This window comes from Oncorhynchus masou, chromosome 29 (genome assembly GCF_036934945.1).
Source record: "Oncorhynchus masou masou isolate Uvic2021 chromosome 29, UVic_Omas_1.1, whole genome shotgun sequence".
Lineage (NCBI taxonomy): Eukaryota > Metazoa > Chordata > Actinopteri > Salmoniformes > Salmonidae > Oncorhynchus > Oncorhynchus masou.
This window is the reverse complement of record NC_088240.1, coordinates 98,997,756-99,023,004: the sequence shown is the minus strand read 5'-3', so window position 1 is coordinate 99,023,004 and position 25,249 is coordinate 98,997,756. Positions and strand designations below refer to the sequence as shown.

The following is a 25,249-nucleotide window of genomic DNA, read 5'->3' as shown; positions in this document are numbered from 1 at the left end:
TCTCTCTCTCTCTCTCTCTCTCTCTCTCTCTCTCTCTCTCTCTCTCTCTCTCTCTCTCTCTCTCTCTCTCTCTCTCTCTCTCTCTCTCTCTCTCTCTCTCTCTCTCTCTCTCTCTCTCTCTCTCTCTCTCTCTCTCTCTCTCTCTCTCCTGAACCAGTTGAGGCTGCCCAGGTTTGTCATATGACACTGACAGCACTCAACTGTTAATGTCACAAACAAATGCATTGAATGCTCTAGGAGGCACAGAGAGTTAGCCCATAACCTAACCAACTTCACTATATTTAACAGTCAACCCCAGGAGTCAGAACAACCCATAACCTATCCAACTTCACTATATTTAACAGTCACCCCCAGGAGTCAGAACAGCCCATAAACCTAACCAACTTCACTATATTTAACAGTCACCCCCAGGAGTCAGAACAGCCCATAAACCTAACCAACTTCACTATATTTAACAGTCACCCCCAGGAGTCAGAACAACCCATAACCTAACCAACTTCACTATATTTAACAGTCACCACCATCTACTCTGTTCTCTCCCCTTTCCCTTAACTGCTAGTAGACAGAAACATGTACCACCATGGGACATCTCTTCAGCTGTCAATCAAACCCATAGTGGCGCTAGCTAGCTGACAGAACTGTGGCGGCTGAACAAAGGGGCTTGACGGGCTATTTCTGTGTAGCTGCCAGCACGCCAGCCAAGGACTTTAATGGAGCCCACAGGTCAGCCATTCCTATAAGAGCATTAACTGTGGCTCTAGTCCCAAATGGAACCCTACTCCCTATCGGGCCTGCTCAAAAGTTGTGCACTATATAAGGGAATGGGGTGCCATTTGGGACTCAGACAGTGTGACTGTGGGTCAGGTGGGGAATGAAAGGACTACATCTACTGAATGGCTCATAAATATCATCACACATGAGTCAGACTTCTATCTGCAGCAATGAAGCAGTATTATTGATGGGCTGTTTCATTGTCATTGCTGCGGAGCTGAGCGGTCGGAAATCCCGCTCGTCGCTCACGGGCGCTCCATGTCCTTTCTACCCGCTCCGCTAGAAAACGCTCCTCACTCACGAGCGCGCCATGTCCTTTCTTCCCGCACCGCTAGAAAACGCTCCTCGCTCACAGGACATTTTAAAAAACGCAGCTCCAAATGCGTTCTATTCATTATTATTATTAATTTTTTTTTAAACCAACAACCATCTATTTGTGACTACATGGACCGACCATTTGCTTTTAAGTATTGAAACCAAACCATATAATTTGAATGAAAATAATTTAAACATGTAAAAGGTGACTAAGGAGCGCTCATCATTTGAAAACAGGCCACGTGTCGTATTAAACGGCATTTAAACACTGTAAATAGGTCAGTAGCCAGACATGTAGCCTAAGACGGAACAACAATGTATTATTTAAGCTATATTATTAGACTATTATCACAAGGCTTTGGCCTACAAATCAATCCATTGTGGAGCATTAGTGAGTGTGACACACTAGGTTGGTAGGGACATAGAGCGCTCAGCATTTAAACATTTAGTTGTATTAAATCATTGTAGTCTAGAAGTTGCACATAAAGGTTGTGACTTAGAATTAAATACATATTACACAAAGAATGCCTTATAAGGCTCAATCTACAGTGCCTTGGAATTAATTTTTTGAAACTGTAGTAAGTACCCAATCATGCATTGAGTTAAGGTGATTTTTCAGATTCCACAAGGATTCATTAGTTGTGGACACTACATCACACTCCCTCCACTGCTCTCGGTCCTCCTCATCTTTGTAAGTCACCTTGGTTTAGTACCCGTGTGTTTTATCATTTTCTTTATGAAAATATTTAGTGAACTACATGACAGTAGCTAAAGCAAGGGGCTACAGCAGCACACAAGTAGGCTACAAATGCATGCTGGGCCAGGCAGGCCCTGAGCTGGTGAAGCGAGCGTTACTGGAGCGGGTGAAAGGCCGACGCTCCAGCCTTTGGGAAAGTTGCTCCGTGCTCCAGTTAAATTGGGCATGCTCCGCCTCCCGCTCCAGCTCCACTCACATACTCTGCATTACCGCTGTTACAACACCCTGCTCCACCTCTTATGATTTTTATCAGACTTTAGGTGTGTTATTTGTCACGAATAGTCCAGACTGTTGGAGTACTAACAATAGTCGTTGGCTCAGGCTAGCTAGCTACATCACCAGTATACCATGTTCCAGTCCAGGATGAGGCTAGCTAGCTACCTACATCACCAGTATACCGTGTTCCAGTCCAGGATGAGGCTAGCTAGCTACCTACATCACCAGTATACCATGTTCCAGTCCAGGATGAGGCTAGCTAGCTACCTACATCACCAGTATACAGTGCTCCAGTCCAGGATCAGGCTAGCTAGCTACATCACCAGTATACCATGTTCCAGTCCAGGATGAGGCTAGCTAGCTACATCACCAGTATACCGTGCTCCAGTCCAGGATCAGGCTAGCTAGCTACATCACCAGTATACCGTGTTCCAGTCCAGGATGAGGCTAGCTAGCTACATCACCAGTATACCATGTTCCAGTCCAGGATGAGGCTAGCTAGCTACATCACCAGTATACCGTGCTCCAGTCCAGGATCAGGCTAGCTAGCTACATCACCAGTATACCGTGCTCCAGTCCAGGATCAGGCTAGCTAGCTACATCACCAGTATACCATGTTCCAGTCCAGGATCAGGCTAGCTAGCTACATCACCAGTATACCATGTTCCAGTCCAGGATGAGGCTAGCTAGCTACATCACCAGTATACCGTGCTCCAGTCCAGGATCAGGCTAGCTAGCTACATCACCAGTATACCGTGTTCCAGTCCAGGATGAGGCTAGCTAGCTACATCACCAGTATACCATGTTCCAGTCCAGGATGAGGCTAGCTAGCTACATCACCAGTATACCGTGCTCCAGTCCAGGATGAGGCTAGCTAGCTACATCACCAGTATACCGTGCTCCAGTCCAGGATCAGGCTAGCTAGCTACATCACCAGTATACCATGTTCCAGTCCAGGATCAGGCTAGCTAGCTACATCACCAGTATACCATGTTCCAGTCCAGGATGAGGCTAGCTAGCTACATCACCAGTATACCGTGCTCCAGTCCAGGATCAGGCTAGCTAGCTACATCACCAGTATACCATGCTCCAGTCCAGGATCAGGCTAGCTAGCTACATCACCAGTATACCATGCTCCAGTCCAGGATCAGGCTAGCTAGCTACATCACCAGTATACCATGTTCCAGTCCAGGATGAGGCTAGCTAGCTACATCACCAGTATACCGTGCTCCAGTCCAGGATCAGGCTAGCTAGCTACATCACCAGTATACCATGTTCCAGTCCAGGATGAGGCTAGCTAGCTACATCACCAGTATACCGTGCTCCAGTTCAGGATCAGGCTAGCTAGCTACATCACCAGTATACCATGTTCCAGTCCAGGATGAGGCTAGCTAGCTACATCACCAGTATACCGTGCTCCAGTCCAGGATCAGGCTACATCACCAGTATACCGTGCTCCAGTCCAGGATCAGGCTACATCACCAGTATACCGTGCTCCAGTCCAGGATCAGGCTACATCACCAGTATACCGTGCTCCAGTCCAGGATCAGGCTACATCACCAGTATACCGTGCTCCAGTCCAGGATGAGGCTAGCTAGCTACATCACCAGTATACCGTGTTCCAGTCCAGGATGAGGCTAGCTAGCTACCTACATCACCAGTATACCGTGCTCCAGTCTAGGATCAGGCTACATCACCAGTATACCGTGCTCCAGTCCAGGATCAGGCTACACCACCAGTATACCATGCTCCAGTCCAGGATCAGGCTACATCACCAGTATACCGTGCTCCAGTCTAGGATCAGGCTACATCACCAGTATACCGTGCTCCAGTCCAGGATCAGGCTACATCACCAGTATACCGTGCTCCAGTCCAGGATCAGGCTACACCACCAGTATACCGTGCTCCAGTCCAGGATCAGGCTACATCACCAGTATACCATGCTCCAGTCCAGGATCAGGCTAGCTAGCTACATCACCAGTATACCATGCTCCAGTCCAGGATCAGGCTAGCTAGCTACATCACCAGTATACCGTGCTCCAGTCCAGGATCAGGCTACACCACCAGTATACCATGCTCCAGTCCAGGATCAGGCTAGCTAGCTACATCACCAGTATACCATGCTCCAGTCCAGGATCAGGCTAGCTAGCTACATCACCAGTATACCGTGCTCCAGTCCAGGATCAGGCTACACCACCAGTATACCATGCTCCAGTCCAGGATCAGGCTAGCTAGCTACATCACCAGTATACCATGCTCCAGTCCAGGATGAGGCTAGCTCGCTACATCACCAGTATACCGTGCTCCAGTCTAGGATCAGGCTACATCACCAGTATACCGTGCTCCAGTCCAGGATCAGGCTACACCACCAGTATACCGTGCTCCAGTCCAGGATCAGGCTACATCACCAGTATACCATGCTCCAGTCCAGGATCAGGCTAGCTAGCTACATCACCAATATACCATGCTCCAGTCCAGGATGAGGCTAGCTCGCTACATCACCAGTATACCGTGCTCCAGTCCCGGATGAGGCTAGCTCGCTACATCACCAGTATACCATGCTCCAGTCCAGGATCAGGCTAGCTCGCTACATCACCAGTATACCGTGCTCCAGTCCAGGATCAGGCTACATCACCAATATACCATGCTCCAGTCCAGGATCAGGCTACATCACCAGTATACAGTGCTCCAGTCCAGGATCAGGCTAGCTCGCTACATCACCAATATACCATGCTCCAGTCCAGGATCAGGCTAGCTAGCTACATCACCAGTATACCATGTTCCAGTCCAGGATCAGGCTAGCTAGCTACATCACCAGTATACCATGCTCCAGTCCAGGATCAGGCTAGCTAGCTACATCACCAGTATACCGTGCTCCAGTCCAGGATCACTGTTCCAATAACAGCCTTACTGTAGCCTAGCCAAACACCACTCCTTTATCTAATGTTGTTATGTGTCTATTCCAGTCCCACCTGAACACAGTAGCCTATAATATCTATCAGGGCTGTTGTTGTTCTAAATAGGAGGGAGATTTACAGGGCCTCCTGTGGAGTAAAACCATTTCAGCCTATCAAGAGGTAGGAAGCCCTGCTGAGTAGCTGAAACTGGGCCAAAGGTTGCTTACCAAATAGCACCCTATCTACTATGACGGGCCCTGGTCAAAAGTAGTGCACTATAAAGGGACTAGGGTGTCATTTGGAATACATCCAAGTCTGAGCCTTGCCAGAAGACCAGATATTATGTATATGATTACTGATATGGAGTCACACAGACTCTCATCAGCCCAAACACGAGACCCAAACCTTAGAGACCAGTTAGATGTTTGTAGCAGGGACAGAGCGGCAAGCTATGGTCCTTCCTCCTTTGAGGAGCAGGTACACAGGGTTTTAAACCCAGAGTGCCGAGCAGCTTTAGGAGGTGCAGACCAAACAGACCAGACCTGGATTTGAGGTTTGGGAAGTCAATTGGTTGGTTTGTAAGTCTTCAGCTTCCATTAAAACTAGCACTTGATAACTGACTAAATGAATCAGGATACTATAGACAACAGCAACACATGGCAAACAACCGAACAACAATTCCTCACAGCCTATCTTCTCTCTCTCCGCCACGGCTCATCTCTCCACTCTCCTTAATGGCTTCTCACCTGTACACACAGTCTAATCCTTCATTCACAGGGCCAGTGTGTTACAAAACTAGACTTTAACAGCTCTGTCTCTGCATAGGCCTAAATATAGTGCCCAGTGATCCAGGAGGAGGGCAAGCCTTTATCTGTTTGTTGTTGGCTTTATACTTGGGTTATGAAGTCATGCCGTGGCTCAGTAAAGGATGTAGCTTGGCCAAGCTTATTAGCTACTACATTGACTGTCAACCACAACAAGCTGGGATTTTAAAAAAACTATTGAGCTTAGCAGCTTGAGAGCTCAAATAGACCTCAAGGTTGACTTCGTAAACACAAGATTTATCATAAAATGCTATTTAGGCCTAGGTATTGTAGGTCCACTACTGTAGAGTCAGTGATGCACAACTCAAACTGCCGTATCAACCAGATATCCACAACAACTCGAGGGCACGGCGGTGAGGCTAGACTTCTCCACTGTTGTTGTCACGCAGACTGACGAGATGACTGGTAAACATGTCCACACGGTATCCTAGCAGCCAGGCCACAGAGGCCAGAGCATCATTCTGAGAAATCTTCAGAAGGCTTGAGCTGTCCTCTGAGGACGTTAATTGGATGATTATGTGGCAGGAATGGACGATCACATGACTACACTGGGTAGACAACAGAGGTCACAGAGAGCATAACAGGTCAATCAAATGTATATATAAAGCCCATTTTACATCAGCCGATGGCACAATGTGCTGTACAGAAACCCAGACTAAAACCCCAAACAGCAAGCAATGCAGGTGTAGAAGCACAGTGGCTAGGAAATTTCTAAAAAGGCCAAAAACTAGGAAGAAACCTAGAGAGGAACCAGGCTATGAAGGTGGCCAGTCCTCTTCTAGCTGTTCCGGGTGGAGATTATTACTATTATTAGTACTGTTGTACATGACCAAGATGTTCAAACGTTCATAGATGACCAGCAGGGTCAAATAATAATAATAATCACAGGGTGCAACAAGTCAGCACCTCAGGAGTAAATGTCAGTTGGCTTTTCATAGCCGTTCATTCAGAGTTAGAGACGTTAGGTGCGTTTAGAGAGAGAGTCAAACACTGATGACTTGTTGTGAACAACATGAAAGACATTGAGTGACATGCTACTGTATTGATACAGCTCATGATGCAGGCTATACGGTACGGACCCCTAGTTCTAATGATCAGTCTCCACATCAATCACCGTGGTGAAGGAACTAACTAGGTTTGGGAATTGCCAGGGACCTCACGATACGGAGGTGCCAATTCTATATGGATTGCGATTCGATACTGAGATTTTATTCAGATTCATGCTCACCATACAGTACCAGGTTAAAAGTTTGGACACACCTACTCATTCAAGTGTTTTTCTTCATTTTTACTATTTTCTATATTGTAGAATAATAGTGAAGACATCACAACTATTAAATTACACATATGGAATCATGTAGTAACCAAAACATATTTTATATGTGAGATTCTTCAAAGTAGCCACCCTTTGCCTTGACGACAGCTTTGCACTCTCTCGGCATTCGCTCAACCATTTTGATATTCTATTACAGACACCTAAATGCATACTTTTAAATTATATAATGGGAGCTAAACATAAAAAATAAACGCTAGAGGTGTCACTACAGACCCTGGTTGGATTCCAGGCTGTGTCACAACCGGCCGTGATTGGGAGTACCATATGGCGGCGCACAATTGTCCCAGCGTCGATCGGGTTTGGCAAATGAGAATTTGTTCTTAACTGACTTGCCAAGTTAAATAAAAGGTCACTTTTTTTTTTATACAAAAAATAAATAAACGTCCCTTTTTCAGGACCCTGTTGCTCACAAGATAATTCGTAAAAATCCAAATAACTTCACAGATCTTCATTGTAAAGGGTTTAAACACGGTTTCCCATGCTTGTTCAATAAACCATAAACAATTAATGAACATGCACCTGTGGAACAGTCGTTTAGACACTAACAGCTTACAGACGGTAGGCAATTAAGGTCACAGTTATGAAAACTTGGGACACTAAAGAGGCCTTTCTACTGACTGAAAAACACCAAAAGAAAGACGTGCCTTCGGCATGCTGCAAGGAGGCATGAGGACTGCAGATGTGGCCATGGCAATAAATTGCAATGTCCGTACTGTGAGACACCTAAAACAGCGCTACAGGGAGACAGGACAGAATGCTAATTGTCCTCGCAGTGGCAGACCACATGTAACAACACCTGCACAGGATCGGTACATCCGAACATCACACCTGCGGGACAGGTACAGGATGGCAACAACAACTGACCGAGTTACACCAGGAACGCACAATCCCTCCATCAGTGCTCAGACTGTCCGCAATAGGCTGAGAGAGCCTGGACTGAGGGCTTGTAGCCTAGTGGTTAGAACGTTGGACTAGTAACCAAAAGGTTGCAAGATCGAATCCCTGAGCTGACAAGGTAAAAATCGGTCATTCTGCCCATGAACAAGGCAGTTAACCCACTGTTCCTAGGCTGTCATTGAAAATAAGAATTTGTTTTTAACGGATTTGCCAAGTTAAATAAAAGGTCAATTTAAAAAAAGTTGTGCTACTATATAGGGAATAGGGTCCCCATAGGGCTCTGGTTAAAAGTTGTGCACTATATAGGGAATAGGGTCCCCATAGGTCTCTGGTCAAAAGTAGTGTATTATATAGGGAATAGGGTCCCCATAGGGCTCTGGTTAAAAGTTGTGCTACTATATAGGGAATAGGGTCCCCATAGGGCTCTGGTCAAAAGTAGTGTACTATATAGGGAATAGGGTCCCCATAGGGCTCTGGTTAAAAGTTGTGCACTATATAGGGAATAGGGTCCCCATAGGTCTCTGGTCAAAAGTAGTGCATTATATAGGAAATAGGGTGCGATTTGGGACATACACAAGGTATCAAAGTCGATAGTTGGGTTGGAATTCTGTAGCAGTCTGTCGGCATTACAGGCGTTCCCCCAGGTGGGTCAAGCCTTGGTAAGAACAGAACAGGTCTGCTGCGTTTGACAGCATGGGAGATGTGTGTTGGACACCAGCATTGTTGTGACACTACACTCCAGAGTGTCTTCACAGTGAGTACTGTAGTCAGGGCCCTCGCAGACACCTGCTGTCTATATTTAACACCACCAGCTGTTATCTAATACATTTAGCCTGGGCTGGCTGCAACCAAGAGTAGCCAGGCAACGTTGGATAACTCCGGGAGCTAGCTGGGGTCGCTTGTTTTGAAACCCGAGACCCCTCCTCTGGTCCAAAAACAAAGTCAAACAGGAAGAAGATTGCAGATTTTAAAAAAGACACTGAACATAAAATGGAGCAGCATTGATACGTTTCAGAGGAGGCCATTTTAGAATTCGTCTGGCGTCCTGGTGATGGGAGTGTCTTCTGGAGTACACTACCACACCTTGTTATGTCATTATATTTGGTTGTTAATAAGGTCGATGTACTGCCCATGTATCACTCCATTTGTTACACTTTAACTCTGAACATTTAGGCTGGACTACACGTCTAGGGTAATGAATGGTACAAGACATGGAATAGCTACATTAGGCTGGACTACACGTCTAGGGTAATGAATGGTACAAGACATGGAATAGCTACATTAGGCTGGACTACACGTCTAGGGTAATGAATGGTACAAGACATGAAATAGCTACATTAGGCTGGACTACACGTCTACGGTAATGAATGGTACAAGACATGGAATAGCTACATTAGGCTGGACTACACGTCTAGGGTAATGAATGGTACAAGGCATGGAATAGCTACATTAGGCTGGACTACACGTCTAGGGTAATGAATGGTACAAGGCATGGAATAGCTACATTAGGCTGGACTACACGTCTAGGGTAATGAATGGTACAAGACATGGAATAGCTACATTAGTCTGGACTACACGTCTAGGGTAATGAATGGTACAAGACATGGAATAGCTACATTAGTCTGGACTACACATCTAGGGTAATGAATGGTACAAGACATGGAATAGCTACATTAGTCTGGACTACACATCTAGGGTAATGAATGGTACAAGACATGGAATAGCTACATTAGTCTGGACTACACATCTAGGGTAATGAATGGTACAAGACATGGAATAGCTACATTAGTCTGGACTACACATCTAGGGTAATGAATGGTACAAGACATGGAATAGGCTTATCGGCAGCCGGGCTACCGGCTGCCGATAGCCCTTTCATGTGGTCACGGGAGTGCATTGCGCAACTGTAAAGGTCAAACTGACAAAAACAAACAGAATGACGCACCCTGGGATACCCTACACCCTGGAGAAGGCGGAGCCTGGAAGACAACGGTGTTACACAACATCTTGGCAACCTAGCTTTGGGTGGAAAGGCTATATACACCACAGCAGTACCATTTACATCAATGGGCATGCCTGGTTTGTGGTATCAAAAAATAAAAAAAAATAAAAAATAATAATAATAATATATATATATATATATATATTTTGGAGAGCCTCATTTCAAACCAGGGGCTTCCTGAATTTGCCAACACAAAGGTAACATACATATGCAATGTTAACTAGGCCTGCTCTCGTTCAATTAGAATGGGGGCTGTTCTCATGTAATTGATCAGTCACGACTAACCCATAAGAAACCACTTTGCTGACCAATTAGATATGTGCTTTCTCTCTCCGTGCATAAAGTATCTCTTTGATTGCCAGGTTCTCTGACTACAGGGTTAAATCAAGCCCTCTAAGAAATATTATGTAACCTCGATTCTTAGAAAGTCAAAGGAAACTTCTCCATTAGAAACTTCTCTGTTAGAAAGGCACGGGTTATGGAAGGTCAGATTGCACAATTACTGTACAATCGCAGAGCAAAAGACTAGAAGGACAGGGACTTTGTTATATCGGTAGGTCATTGATTCATACAGAGAGAGAGAGAGAGCCCTGAGACTCTGATATATCCCAACATGATAAAAACTGTGATAGCTGGCAAAGCAAAACCTCCTTTCGAGATGAAGGGCTATTCGTGACCTCATGGGAATCCTTTGTTGGACGTCAGAAATCAAGGTCAAGTGCATGTATAAACAGCCAGCCTGTCAGACCCCAAGGAGTCAGAGATCTCTGTCACTATAGTGACTCCTAAAGGGATAGTACAGCTGGTATGCATCCTGCCAGGTCACACCCCTGCAGGCACATGTGATCATACATAAACCCCCCCCCCCACAAAACCTGGCTCTTTTTAGATTTGACATCAAATCCATTATTAATGTTTACATACAGTTTTACTAATTTCTTATGTAGATACTGTATTCTACTGTATTTAGTCAATGCCACTCTGACATTGCTCGTCCTAATATTTATATATTTCTTAATTCCATTATTTTACTTTTAGATGTGTGTGTATTGTTTTGAATTGTTAGATACTACTGCACTGTCAGAGCTAGGAACACCAGCATTTCGCTACGCCCGCAATAACATCGGCTAAATATGTGGATGTGACCAATAAAATGTGATTTTACTGTACCCCACTCACCATTGCTACCCTCTTGGCCAGGTCTCCCTTGTAAAAGAGGTCTTCTGACCTTAATGGGACTTCCTGGCTGGATAAAGGTTAAATAAATACGTTTTAAAAGACCCACCCAGGGTTACCTGAAGACGTGTGTACACAGTGTAACCTTGGAATCACCTCAGTGAGTGCGGTCATCAAATATCTAGCTAATGCGTTCAGCTGAGTGGACTAGATGAACTGCTCTGTATGGAAAGTGGACATAAGTATGAGTAATATAATCACTGAGATAACATGAGCTCATCCTTTTTTCCCCTTGGTTGGCTCACATGGTCAGAGGAGGCAACCAACCAGAGAGATTCATTATCTTTATGACATCATCACTGTTGTTATTGCTGCCAATAGGCCCTCTCCACCTGTGGCATCTGCAAGCCTCGGTGAGCAACTACAGTCTGGTAAAAAGTAGGCCCACAAGGCTTCTGGCTATGGGGACTTGTGTGTGTGTCATACACATCTATAAAAAGGCCATAGGGGATAGGATGGATTTTTCCCGGAAAGCTACGTGCTTGATGTGGCTTCTACACAAAACCCCACTCCAATACTGTTTTCTCTAAGAGCGGGGATTCCTGCGGAGGACATACCAGCTTCCAAAAATAGGATGAATGGCTTTTCCCCCAACAGAGCCCACTCCAGAGACCAATGTCAGCCAGAGTGGCACACTGGTTAATTTAGCTGAACTAAGGGTAACCCACAAGAAAGCTGCACTCTCATGTAGAGAAACAGGAACAGATTGCTCTACTATCTCTGCACTGTCTGATGTACTTGCTCAACTCTGAGCCAGTCACAGATCTATGGTTTAGACATGGGGTAGGATACGTCCCAAATGGCACTCTATTCCCTTTAACTTTTGACCAGAGACGTTAAAAGTAGTGTGTGTGTGTGTGTGTGTGTGTGTGTACACACTACTTTTAACATCTCTGATCAAACACACACACACACACACACACAAAACAGGTCAAATGTTTTACAACACCTACTCATTAAAGTGTTTCTTTCATTTTTACTATTTTCTACATTGTAGAATAATAGTGAAGACATCACAACTATGAAATAACACATATGGAATGATGTAGTAACCAAAAAAGTGCTCAAATAAATCTACATCTATTTTATATTTGAGATTCTTCAAATAACCACATTTTGCCTTGATGACAACTTTGCACACTCATGGCATTCTCGCAACCAGCTTCATGAGGTAGTCACCTGAAATCCATTTAAATTAATAAGTGTGCCTTCTTAAAAGTCAATTTGTGGAATTTCTTTCCTTCTTAATGTATTAGAGCCAATCAGTTGTGTTGTGACAAGGTATACAGAATATAGAATATAGAGGTCGGCCGATGAAACGGAATGGACAAGATTAATTAGGGCCGATTTTAAGTTTTCATAACAATCGGTAATCAGCATTTTTGGTCACCGATCATGGCTGATTACATTGCACTCCATGAGGAGACTGCGTGGCAGGCTGACTACCTGTTATGAGGAGACTGCGTGGCAGGCTGACTACCTGCTATGAGGAGACTGCATGGCAGGCTGACTACCTGTTATGAGGAGACTGCGTGGCAGGCTGACTACCTGTTATGAGGAGACTGCGTGGCAGGCTGACTACCTGTTATGAGGAGACTGCGTGGCAGGCTGACTACCTGTTATGAGGAGACTGCGTGGCAGGCTGACTACCTGTTATGAGGAGACTGCGTGGCAGGCTGACTACCTGTTATGAGGAGACTGCGTGGCAGGCTGACTACCTGTTATGAGGAGACTGCGTGGCAGGCTGACTACCTGTTATGAGGAGACTGCGTGGCAGGCTGACTACCTGTTATGAGGAGACTGCGTGGCAGGCTGACTACCTGTTATGAGGAGACTGCGTGGCAGGCTGACTACCTGTTATGAGGAGACTGCGTGGCAGGCTGACTACCTGTTATGAGGAGACTGCGTGGCAGGCTGACTACCTGCTATGAGGAGACTGCGTGGCAGGCTGACTACCTGCTATGAGGAGACTGCGTGGCAGGCTGACTACCTGTTATGAGGAGACTGCGTGGCAGGCTGACTACCTGTTATGAGGAGACTGCGTGGCAGGCTGACTACCTGTTATGAGGAGACTGCGTGGCAGGCTGACTACCTGTTATGAGGAGACTCCGTGGCAGGCTGACTACCTGTTATGAGGAGACTGCGTGGCAGGCTGACTACCTGTTATGAGGAGACTGCGTGGCAGGCTGACTACCTGTTATGAGGAGACTGCGTGGCAGGCTGACTACCTGTTATGAGAGTGCAGCAAGGAGCCAAGGTAAGGTGCTAACTAGCATTAAACGTATCTTATAAAAAAAACAATCAATCTTAACATAATCACTAGTTAAACTAGTAATATCATCAACCATGTGTAGTTATCTAGCTTGTCCTGCGTTGCATTTAATCGATGCGGTGCTTGTCAATATATCATTGAATCCCAACCTACTTTGCCAAACAGGTGATTTAGCAAGCGCATGCGTGAAAAAAAGCACTGTTGTTGCACCAATGTGTACCTTAGCATAAACATCAACGCCTTTCTTAAAATCAATACACAAGTATATAGATTTTATATAACCTACATATTTAGTTAATATTGCCTGCTAACATGAATTTCTTAACTTGGGAAATTGTGTCACTTCTCTTGCGTTCTTTGCCACAGAGTCAGGGTATATGCAGCAGTTTGGGCCGCCTGGCTCGTTGCGAACTGTGTGAAGACTATTTTTTCCTAACAAAGACAGGCAACTTTGCCAGACGAGGGATGATTTAACAAAAGCGCATTTGTGAAAAAGCACAATCGTTGCACAGGTGTACCTAACCATAAACATCAATGCCCTTCTTAAAATCAATACACAGAAGTATATTTTTTTAAACCTGCATATTAAGTTAAAAGAAATTCATGTTAGCAGGCAATATTAAACTATGGAAATTGTGTCACTTCTCTTGCGTTCATTGCACGCAGAGTCATGGTATATGCAGCAGTTTGGGCCGCCTGGCTCGTTGCGAACTAATTTGCTAGAATTTTACGTAATTATGACACAACATTGAAGGTTGTGCAAAGTAACAGCAATATTTAGACATATGGATGCCACCCGTTAGATAAAATACGGAACGGTTCCGTATTTCACTGAAAGAATAAATGTTTTGTTTTCTAAATGATAGGTCATTAATATGGTCAAATCCGGAAACTAAGGCTCGCATTTCTGTGTGTTATTATATTATAATTAAGTCTATGATTTGATAGGGCAGTCTGACTGAGCGGTAGTAGGCAGCAGCAGACTTGTAAGCATTCATTCAAACAGCACTGCACTGTTTATGACGCCAAGCCTCCAGTTTATGACGTATCAACTCCAGAAATTAAGCTGGCAATACTATGTACATATTAGAACATTCAATAGTCAAAGGTATATGAAATACAAATGGTATAGAGAAATAGTCCTATAATAACTACAACCTAAAACTTACCTGGGAATATTGAAGATTCATGTTAAAAGGAACCACCAGCTTTCAAATGTTCTCATGTTCTGAGTAAGGAACTTAAACATTAGCTTTTTTACATGGCACATATTGCACTTTTACTTTCTTCTACAACACTTTGTTTTTGCATTATTTAAACCAAATTGAACAAGTTTCATTATTTATTTGATACTAAATTGATTTTATTGATGTATTATATTAAGTTAAAATAAGTGTTCATTGTTTATTCAGTATTGTTGTAATTGTCATTATTACAAATATATATATTTGTAAAAAATATTTTAAATTCTTTAAAAAAATATATATTTTTAAAATCGTCTTTTTTGGTCCTCCAATAATCGGTATTGAAAAAAAATAATAATAATAAAAAAAGTTTTTAAAAAAACAATCGGTCAACCTCTAGAATATAGCCATATATGTCCATATTATGGCAAGAACAGCTCAAATAAGCAAACAGAAATTACTGTCAATCATTACTTTAAGACATGAAGGTCAGTCAACATAGAAATGTCAAAAACTTTAAAAGTTTCTTCAAGTGCAGTCGCAAAAACAATCAATCACTATGATGAAACTGGCTCTCATGAGGACCGCTACAGGAATGGAAAACCCAGAGTTACCTCTTATCCTGCAGAGCAAGTTCATTAGAGTTTTCCAGCCTCAGAAATTGCAGCCCAAATAAATGCTTCAGAGTACAAGCAACAGACACGTCCCAACATCAACTGTTCAGAGGAGACTGTGTGAATCAGGCCTTCATGGTCAAATTGCTGCAAAGAAACCACAACTAAAGGACACCAATAAGAAGAAGAGACTTGCTTGGGCCAAGAAATACGAGCAATGGACATGGACCGGTGGAAATCTGTTCTTTGGTCTGAAGACCGAAATTGGAGATTTTTGGTTCCAACCACCGTGTCTTTGTGAGACGCCGTGTGGGTGAACTGATGATCTCCGCATGTGTATTTCCCACCGTGAAGCATGGAGGAGGAGGTGTTATGGTGTGGGGTGCTTTGCTGGTGATACTGTCTGTGATTTATTTAGAATTCAAGGCACACTTAACCAGCATGGCTACCATAGCATTCTGCAGTGATACTCCATCCCATCTGGTTTGGGCTTAGTGGGACTATCATTTGTTTTTCAACAGAACAATGACCCAAAACACCTCCAGGCTGTGTAAGGGCTATTTTACCAAGGATGATAGTGATGAGTGCTGCATCAGATGACCTGGCCTCCACAATCCACCGACCTCAACCAAATTGAGATGGTTTGGGATGAGTCGGACCGCAGAGTGAAACAAAAGCAGCCAACAAGTGCTCAGCATATGTGGGAACTCTCAAAACTGTTTGAAAAGCATCTAGGTAAAGCTGTTTAAGAGAATGCCAAGAGGCAAAAGGGTGGCTATTTGAAGAATCTCAAATAAACAATTCAAAATATATTTCATAACACTTTTTTGGTTACTACGTGATTCCATGTGTTATTTCATAGTTTTGATGGTCACTATTATTCTACAATGTAGAAAATAGTAAAAATAAAAAAAACCCTGGAATGAGAAAGTGTTCTAAAACCAGTAGTGCACATATAGGGAAAAGAGTGCCATTTGGGACACAGGCATGGCACAAATATTGGAAGAGGGTTAAACCTACCAGTGAATCTTAAGAACCTCAGCAAAATGGTATTTCTAACATGATAAGGCTGAATTTATTTCCTGGAAATACTTGGCTATATAGTAGGCAGAAGTTGCTAGGAGCAACACGGCCCAGTAGGAAGATGTTGCTAGGAGCAACACAGCCCAGTAGGAAGATGTTGCTAGGAGCAACACGGTCTGTAGCTTTCAAATCCCCATGGTAAATATATCATCACGGGGACATGTTGAGCTTGACACATGGGTTTGATCAAGGCAACAAATACACATGCACACTTGACTAATCCTTGCACAATAGCTTTCAAGCATCTTCATTCCAACTTCCTTTTTTTATTGCACTTCCTGTTATGTGCAGGAAGCCAGCTGCTGCTGCAAGTGAACTCTTTCATCCAGGCCACAACAGATCACATGAGGACTGGTGGCTCTGAATGGTGGACCTGCTGTAAGCCACAACTGAGACATACAGGATTGGTGTTTCAGATATAAATAGGAGCCACAGCGTGTGGAACACCGGAACTGAATACCTCTTAATGCCCTGCTAGACATGAGGATTTCATACTGCATTACTGACCCCGCTGGGCTCATGGTGTAAATGTCTTGTTCCTCTATCTTTAGAGAGTTGCCTCTCGTATTGAGTTGTCCTGGATTCAGATCAGACACCTCGTTGTTGCTGATGGATTGGACATTAGGCTACAGCACTACAGGGGTTCACAAGATCCATGGTGCAGCCAGCCTGCCTTTAGCCCGGTCCCACATCTGTTTGTGCTCTAGCCAGCTCCATTGATGCCATTGTCCAGCCAAACATGACCATGAGTGACAAGGGTTTGGCATGATGGCACAAACAGACTGGCACTCAGGCTACTGGCCTTTCACCTGGGATTTCCTTTTCAACGTCAACGTTAAGCAACTACTTCTCATCTTCAGCCTTGCTACCAATTACCTCAGACAACATCTAACAATGAACTTCTGTTTGGCATTCTGAATTCCACTCCGAATTGAAAGTCATGGGGAATTAGGCTACTGAAAGATTAGGGCCAAATATATAGTACACATGTCCTGGGTTATTTAACACTGCGTAGAACTAGGGGACTAGCAGTACACATGCCCTGGGTTATTTAACACTGCGTAGAACTAGGGGACTAGCAGTACACATGCCCTGGGTTATTTAACACTGCGTAGAACTAGGGGACTAGCAGTACACATGCCCTGGGTTATTTAACACTGCGTAGAACTAGGGGACTAGCAGTACACATGCCCTGGGTTATTTAACACTGCGTAGAACTAGGGGACTAGCAGTACACATACCCTAGGGTTGTTACTATTACTAGGATTGGTAGGGCTGTTACTATGACTAGGGCTGTTACTATGACTAGGGCTGTTACTATGACTAGGGCTGTTACTATGACTAGGGTTGTTACTATTACTAGGATTGGTAGGGCTGTTACTATGACTAGGGTTGTTACTATTACTAGGATTGGTAGGGTTGTTACTATGACTAGGGTTGGTAGGGCTGTTACTATGACTAGGGCTGTTACTATGACTAGGGTTGGTAGGGCTGTTACTATGACTAGGGTTGGTACTATGACTAGGATTGTGTCTTTGGCTCCTCGACAACGAAAGAAAGTTGAGAACATGAGATAAATACTGGTTTCAATGGCATATAAGGAAGTGTTTATGAAAGAATCCCCATAACATTCCTATGCTAGTAACTAAGACATGCCTCATAAAATACCCAAAAACGTCCAGGTTTCAAACAATTACGTTGATGGTTAAATAGTTTCTAACTGTTGACTGCCAACGCTTAGATTGCAAGATTGGTGAAGTTGTGCAAATGGCAACTTCAGAAGGAACAGTGCCTCAGGTATTCAGTTTTCAAATCTATTTTCAGTTTTCAAATCTTGGTGCGGTGGCAGATTGGGCACCGCTTGAAGGCCATATGGCCTTGCCCCTAAAATCACTCAATTCAAGGCCTGGGCCTGTCATTTACAGTAGATTGCAGTAATCACATGTCACACGGGTTCAAATTTGCTAGCATTTTCCCACTACAATGACAAAAACACCAGTCCAATCCATCTTACCTTTTCAGAGAAAACAAACCTGCCAAAGACTGTTTAAAAAATCCTAACTCAAGTCAAGTGTCACTTTAGTTCCTCTTCCAGTAATCTCGAACTGCTGGAGTGTCTCTGATAATACATAGGGCCTATGACCTACAATACAGGTAGGTCAAACAGCCCCTCGCGCCATCAAATGTGGAAACTCGAGACAGAAATGGAAGTTGAGCGATCCTGGTACTAGTTAGCCTAGTTCTCTGGAGGGGAGAACGTGAAGTGATCCTGGTACTAGTTAGCCTAGTTCTCTGGAGGGGAGAACGTGAAGTGATCCTGGTACTAGTTAGCCTAGTTCTCTGGAGGGGAGAATGTGAGGTGATCATGGTACTAGTTAGCCTAGTTCTCTGGAGGGGAGAACGTGAGGTGATCCTGGTACTAGTTAGCCTAGTTCTCTGGAGGGGAGAACGTGAGGTGATCCTGGTACTAGTTAGCCTAGTTCTCTGGAGGGGAGAACGTGAGGTGATCCTGGTACTAGTTATCCTTGTTCTCTGGAGGGGAGAACGTGAAGTGATCCTGGTACTAGTTAGCCTGGTTCTCTGGAGGGGAGAACGTGAGGTCAACAGCAAAGCAACACTTGGGTTTTTACCCGTCTAAGAAAGCTGACAACCGTACCATGGTCTTGTTTCCATGTGCCAGTTTTCAAGATTAGATATCAGGTTAAGAGAGGCCGGCATTCGCGTGCTCATCTGACAGCTCTACAGTGTTGGCAGTCAGAACAGGCACCAGCAGGCACTGGCACTTTCCACCCTTAAGGACTCCAGAGGTGATCTTAAATATAGCTTCACTGCCTCAAAGCCTTCCATAAACACAGGCAAATATGCCAGTGCTCGGAGCTCTTTGCAGATGACAAATACAATTGCTTCACACCCCCTCCCTCCTCATCTCTCTCTCTGACAACACATCACAAAATTCCAAAAATATCACATGTGATTTAGCCAAGTGTGGCAGAAGTTGGTGGGATCCCCCACAGGAAGCATATCCCTTCATTGTATCTCTGTGGTGCCTGTCTATGCCATGGGGTCCTCTGAGGCTTGGCTGACACTAGCCAGCAGAGTACACACACACAGTGGCTGAGTCTCAAACACCACCCAATTCCCTACATACTTCACTGCTTTTGACCAAAGCCCTATAAGCAGTGCACTATGTAGATAACAGGGTGCCATTTAGGACACACAAAAATCACAGCCGTCCATCAGCAGACAAGCGAGCGCACACTCCCTAGAGTAAGGGCTCACTGGCACTTCATAAATCAAGATGAGGAGTGTCTGGAGAATCCCCTCCCCAGAGTGTCATTAAAAAGGCCATGTCAGATGGAATATATCAGATGAGGGTGAGAGAACCAGATGAAAGAGGAGCCAGGTCAAGAAGACCTCTGTGAGCAACAGCAACATTTAAATGAGTTAGTATGACTCTGGAGTTTTCTGGAGATAATGCACGCCATGCTAACTAGCCTAAACTGTGCAGCTGCCTGCAGGCTTGAAGGAACCTCCTGAATTTCAGAGGCCTGCGTTGAGTCTTTCCTCATGGGTTGGTTGAACTTCTTCAGTCACTTGCTTGGGAATCTCTTGCACTAAGTTAATTAATCCTGCAGAGGATTACATCATACACTGGGAGACAAAGCTAGAGAAGGAGAAATACATCAAGCTCAAGCAGGAGAAAAATACATCAAGTTCACGCAGGAGAAAAAAAAATACATCAAGCTACTGTAGGGAGAAAAATACAACAAGCTGCTGTAGGGAGAAAAATACAACAAGCTGCTGTAGGGAGAAAAATACAACAAAGAAACATGTCCAACACGTCTCCACAATGAAAAGCCTTAAATTGCTGAGGATTTTCCTAAATACCAATTGACTGACTTACCCTGTTCACAATTCATGAAGGACATCTATATCCACACAGCACAATGAGACATACAGCTCTGTAATTCATGAAGGACAACTATATCCACACAGCACAATGAGACGTACAGCTCTGTAATTCATGAAGGACAACTATATCCACACAGCACAATGAGACGTACAGCTCTGTAATTCATGAAGGACAACTATATCCACACAGCACAATGAGACATACAGCTATGTAATTCATGAAGGACAACTATATCCACAGAGCACAATGAGATGTACAGCTCTGTAATTCATGAAGGACAACTATATCCACAGAGCACAATGAGACATACAGCTATGTAATTCATGAAGGACAACTATATCCACACAGCACAATGAGAAGTACAGCTCTGTAATTCATGAAGGACAACTATATCCACACAGCACAATGAGACATACAGCTATGTAATTCATGAAGGACAACTATATCCACACAGCACAATGAGACGTACAGCTCTGTAATTCATGAAGGACAACTATATCCACAGAGCACAATGAGACGTACAGCTCTGTAATTCATGAAGGACATTATATCCACACAGCACAATGAGATGTACAGCTCTGTAATTCATGAAATACATCTATATCCACACAGCACAATGAGACGTACAGCTCTGTAATTCATGAAGGACAACTATATCCACACAGCACAATGAGACGTACAGCTCTGTAATTCATGAAGGACAACTATATCCACACAGCACAATGAGACGTACAGCTCTGTAATTCTAAGAGGACGCATCGGTGCAATACCTGCCATTACTTTGCCATGAGGCTAAACATTCTATAAAAGTCAAAGACCAAATCATTACAGAACAAAAACGGAAAAGCAGAAAGCTCTGCCTTACAGTTTTGCACTGTAACAAGCAGAAATAACAAGAATAGTTTCAAACTTAAACTTAAGGGAGATCTCACCTTTCAGAGTGGTCGATCTTAAACTTAAGGGAGATCTCACCTTTCAGAGTGGTCGATCTTAAACTTAAGGGAGATCTCACCTTTCAGAGTGGTCGATCTTAAACTTAAGGGAGATCTCACCTTTCAGATTGGTCGATCCAAATGGGTCAGGAGCCTATTTGCACTTCCAGAAAAAGTTCCCTTTTAAAACAATGTGCTTCCTGCTTGCCTCTCTTTTTGAGAGTGTACATGCGTACCAGTGGGCTTGCCTGGGCTGTGATGTCTGTGCCCAATTAGTGCTCTAAAATGCCAATATGAGAAAAGGGGAGGCCTGCTCCTTAGGGAATGCTAACATAACCATTTATTAGACTCCCATACGAGTCCCAAAGCTCCACCAGTTGTATTCTGTCCCTTTATGCTTCTTTAACAGCAGTTGGTTGGCTGGTTGGCTGGGAGCCAGGTCCTGCATGCAGAAGGCCAGGGGGAAGTCAGATGGTGGGCCAATTAACAAATGGCACCCTATTTACTATATAGTGCACTACTTTGACCAAGACCTATGGGCTCTAGTCCTGGTCAAAAGTAGTGCACTAAATATGTAATAGGGTGCCATTTGAGCTGTAGCTGTGAAACTTGGCTCTGGGCAACATGGCTGGTTCTGCTATGAACCTGGGGCGTTATTACCAGCCAGCCACAAAGTAACAGGTTCCCTCACTACTGCCAAGAGTGACCTGGGGGGGTATTACCAGCCACCCACAAAGTAACAGGTTCCCTCACTACTGTCAAGAGTGACCTGGGGGGGTATTACCAGCCACCCACAGAGTAACAGGTTCCCTCACTACTGTCAAGAGTGACCTGGGGGGGTATTACCAGCCAGCCACAAAGTAACAGGTTCCCTCACTACTGTCAAGAGTGACCTGGGGGGGGATTACCAGCCACAGAGTAACAGGTTCCCTCACTACTGTCAAGAGTGACCTGGGGGGGGGGGGTATTACCAGCCACAAAGTAACAGGTTCCCTCACTTCTGTCAAGAGTGACCTGGGGGGGGGGGTATTACCAGCCACAGAGTAACAGGTTCCCTCACTACTGTCAAGAGTGACCTGGGGGGGTATTACCAGCCACAAAGTAACAGGTTCCCTCACTACTGTCAAGAGTGACCTGGGGGGGGGTATTACCAGCCACAAAGTAACAGGTTCCCTCACTACTGTCAAGAGTGACCTGGGGGGTATTACCAGCCACAGAGTAACAGGTTCCCTCACTACTGTCAAGAGTGACCTGGGGGTATTACCAGCCACAGAGTAACAGGTTCTCTCACTACTGTCAAGAGTGACCTGGGGGGGGGGGATTACCAGCCACAGAGTAACAGGTTCCCTCACTACTGTCAAGAGTGACCTGGGGGGGGGGGGGGTATTACCAGCCACAGAGTAACAGGTTCCCTCACTACTGCCAAGAGTGACCTGGGGGGGGGGGGGTATTACCAGCCACAGAGTAACAGGTTCCCTCACTACTGTCAAGAGTGACCTGGGGGGGGGGGGGGGGGGTATTACCAGCCACAAAGTAACAGGTTCCCTCACTACTGTCAAGAGTGACCTGGGGGGGGGGGGTATTACCAGCCACAAAGTAACAGGTTCCCTCACTACTGTCAAGAGTGACCTGGGGGGTATTACCAGCCACAAAGTAACTGGTTCCCTCACTACTGTCAAGAGTGACCTGGGGGGGGGGGGTATTACCAGCCACAGAGTAACAGGTTCCCTCACTACTGTCAAGAGTGAGCTGGGGGGGGGGGGGGGGGGGGTATTACCAGCCACAGAGTAACAGGTTCCCTCACTACTGTCAAGAGTGACCTGGGGGGGTATTACCAGCCAGCCACAAAGTAACAGGTTCCCTCACTACTGTCAAGAGTGACCTGGGGGGGGGGGGGGGTATTACCAGCCAAAGAGTAACAGGTTCCCTCATTACTGTCAAGAGTGACCTGGGGGGATTACCAGCCAGCCACAAAGTAACAGGTTCCCTCACTTCTGTCAAGAGTGACCTGGGGGGGGGGGGGTATTACCAGCCACAGAGTAACAGGTTCCCTCACTACTGTCAAGAGTGACCTGCGGGGGGGTTACCAGCCACAAAGTAACAGGTTCCCTCACTACTGTCAAGAGTGACCTGGGGGGGGGGGGTATTACCAGCCACAGTGTAACAGGTTCTCTCACTACTATCAAGAGTGACCTGGGGGGGGGGGGGTATTACCAGCCACAGAGTAACAGGTTCCCTCACTACTGTCAAGAGTGACCTGGGGGGGGGGGTATTACCAGCCACAGAGTAACAGGTTCTCTCACTACTGTCAAGAGTGACCTGGGGGGTATTACCAGCCACAGAGTAACAGGTTCCCTCACTACTGTCAAGAGTGACCTGGGGGGGGGGTATTACCAGCCACAGAGTAACAGGTTCCCTCACTACTGTCAAGAGTGACCTGGGGGGGGGGGGGGGGGGTATTACCAGCCACAGAGTAACAGGTTCCCTCACTACTGTCAAGAGTGACCTGGGGGGGGGGGGTATTACCAGCCACAGAGTAACAGGTTCCCTCACTACTGCCAAGAGTGACCTGGGGGGGGGGGGGGGGTATTACCAGCCACAGAGTAACAGGTTCCCTCACTACTGTCAAGAGTGACCTGGGGGGGGGGGGGGGGGGGGTATTACCAGCCACAAAGTAACAGGTTCCCTCACTACTGTCAAGAGTGACCTGGGGGGGGGGGGTATTACCAGCCACAAAGTAACAGGTTCCCTCACTACTGTCAAGAGTGACCTGGGGGTATTACCAGCCACAAAGTAACTGGTTCCCTCACTACTGTCAAGAGTGACCTGGGGGGGGGGGGGGTATTACCAGCCACAGAGTAACAGGTTCCCTCACTACTGTCAAGAGTGAGCTGGGGGGGGGGGGGGGGGTATTACCAGCCACAGAGTAACAGGTTCCCTCACTACTGTCAAGAGTGACCTGGGGGGGGTATTACCAGCCAGCCACAAAGTAACAGGTTCCCTCACTACTGTCAAGAGTGACCTGGGGGGGGGGGGTATTACCAGCCAAAGAGTAACAGGTTCCCTCATTACTGTCAAGAGTGACCTGGGGGGATTACCAGCCAGCCACAAAGTAACAGGTTCCCTCACTTCTGTCAAGAGTGACCTGGGGGGGGGGGGGGGGGTATTACCAGCCACAGAGTAACAGGTTCCCTCACTACTGTCAAGAGTGACCTGCGGGGGGGTTACCAGCCACAAAGTAACAGGTTCCCTCACTACTGTCAAGAGTGACCTGGGGGGGGGGGGTATTACCAGCCACAGTGTAACAGGTTCTCTCACTACTATCAAGAGTGACCTGGGGGGGGGGGGGTATTACCAGCCACAGAGTAACAGGTTCCCTCACTACTGTCAAGAGTGACCTGGGGGGGGGGTATTACCAGCCACAGAGTAACAGGTTCTCTCACTACTGTCAAGAGTGACCTGGGGGGTATTACCAGCCACAGAGTAACAGGTTCCCTCACTACTGTCAAGAGTGACCTGGGGGGGGGGGTATTACCAGCCACAGAGTAACAGGTTCCCTCACTACTGTCAAGAGTGACCTGGGGGGGGGGGGGGGGTATTACCAGCCACAGAGTAACAGGTTCCCTCACTACTGTCAAGAGTGACCTGGGGGGGGGGGGGGGGTATTACCAGCCACAGAGTAACAGGTTCCCTCACTACTGCCAAGAGTGACCTGGGGGGGGGGGGGGTATTACCAGCCACAGAGTAACAGGTTCCCTCACTACTGTCAAGAGTGACCTGGGGGGGGGGTATTACCAGCCACAGAGTAACAGGTTCCCTCACTACTGTCAAGAGTGACCTGGGGGGGGGGGGGGGTATTACCAGCCACAGAGTAACAGGTTCCCTCACTACTGCCAAGAGTGACCTGGGGGGGGGGTATTATCAGCCACAAAGTAACAGGTTCCCTCACTACTGTCAAGAGTGACCTGGGGGGGGGGGGGGGGTATTACCAGCCACAGAG

General features: G+C 45.7%; 1 protein-coding gene across 1 annotated transcript in view; it reads right to left on the bottom strand.

The window, feature by feature from the left end:
• Positions 1-25,249, bottom strand: part of LOC135521053 (protein tyrosine phosphatase type IVA 3-like) — a 67,304-nt gene that overhangs the window by 29,609 nt on the left and 12,446 nt on the right. The gene's annotated exons all lie outside the window — the stretch shown is intronic.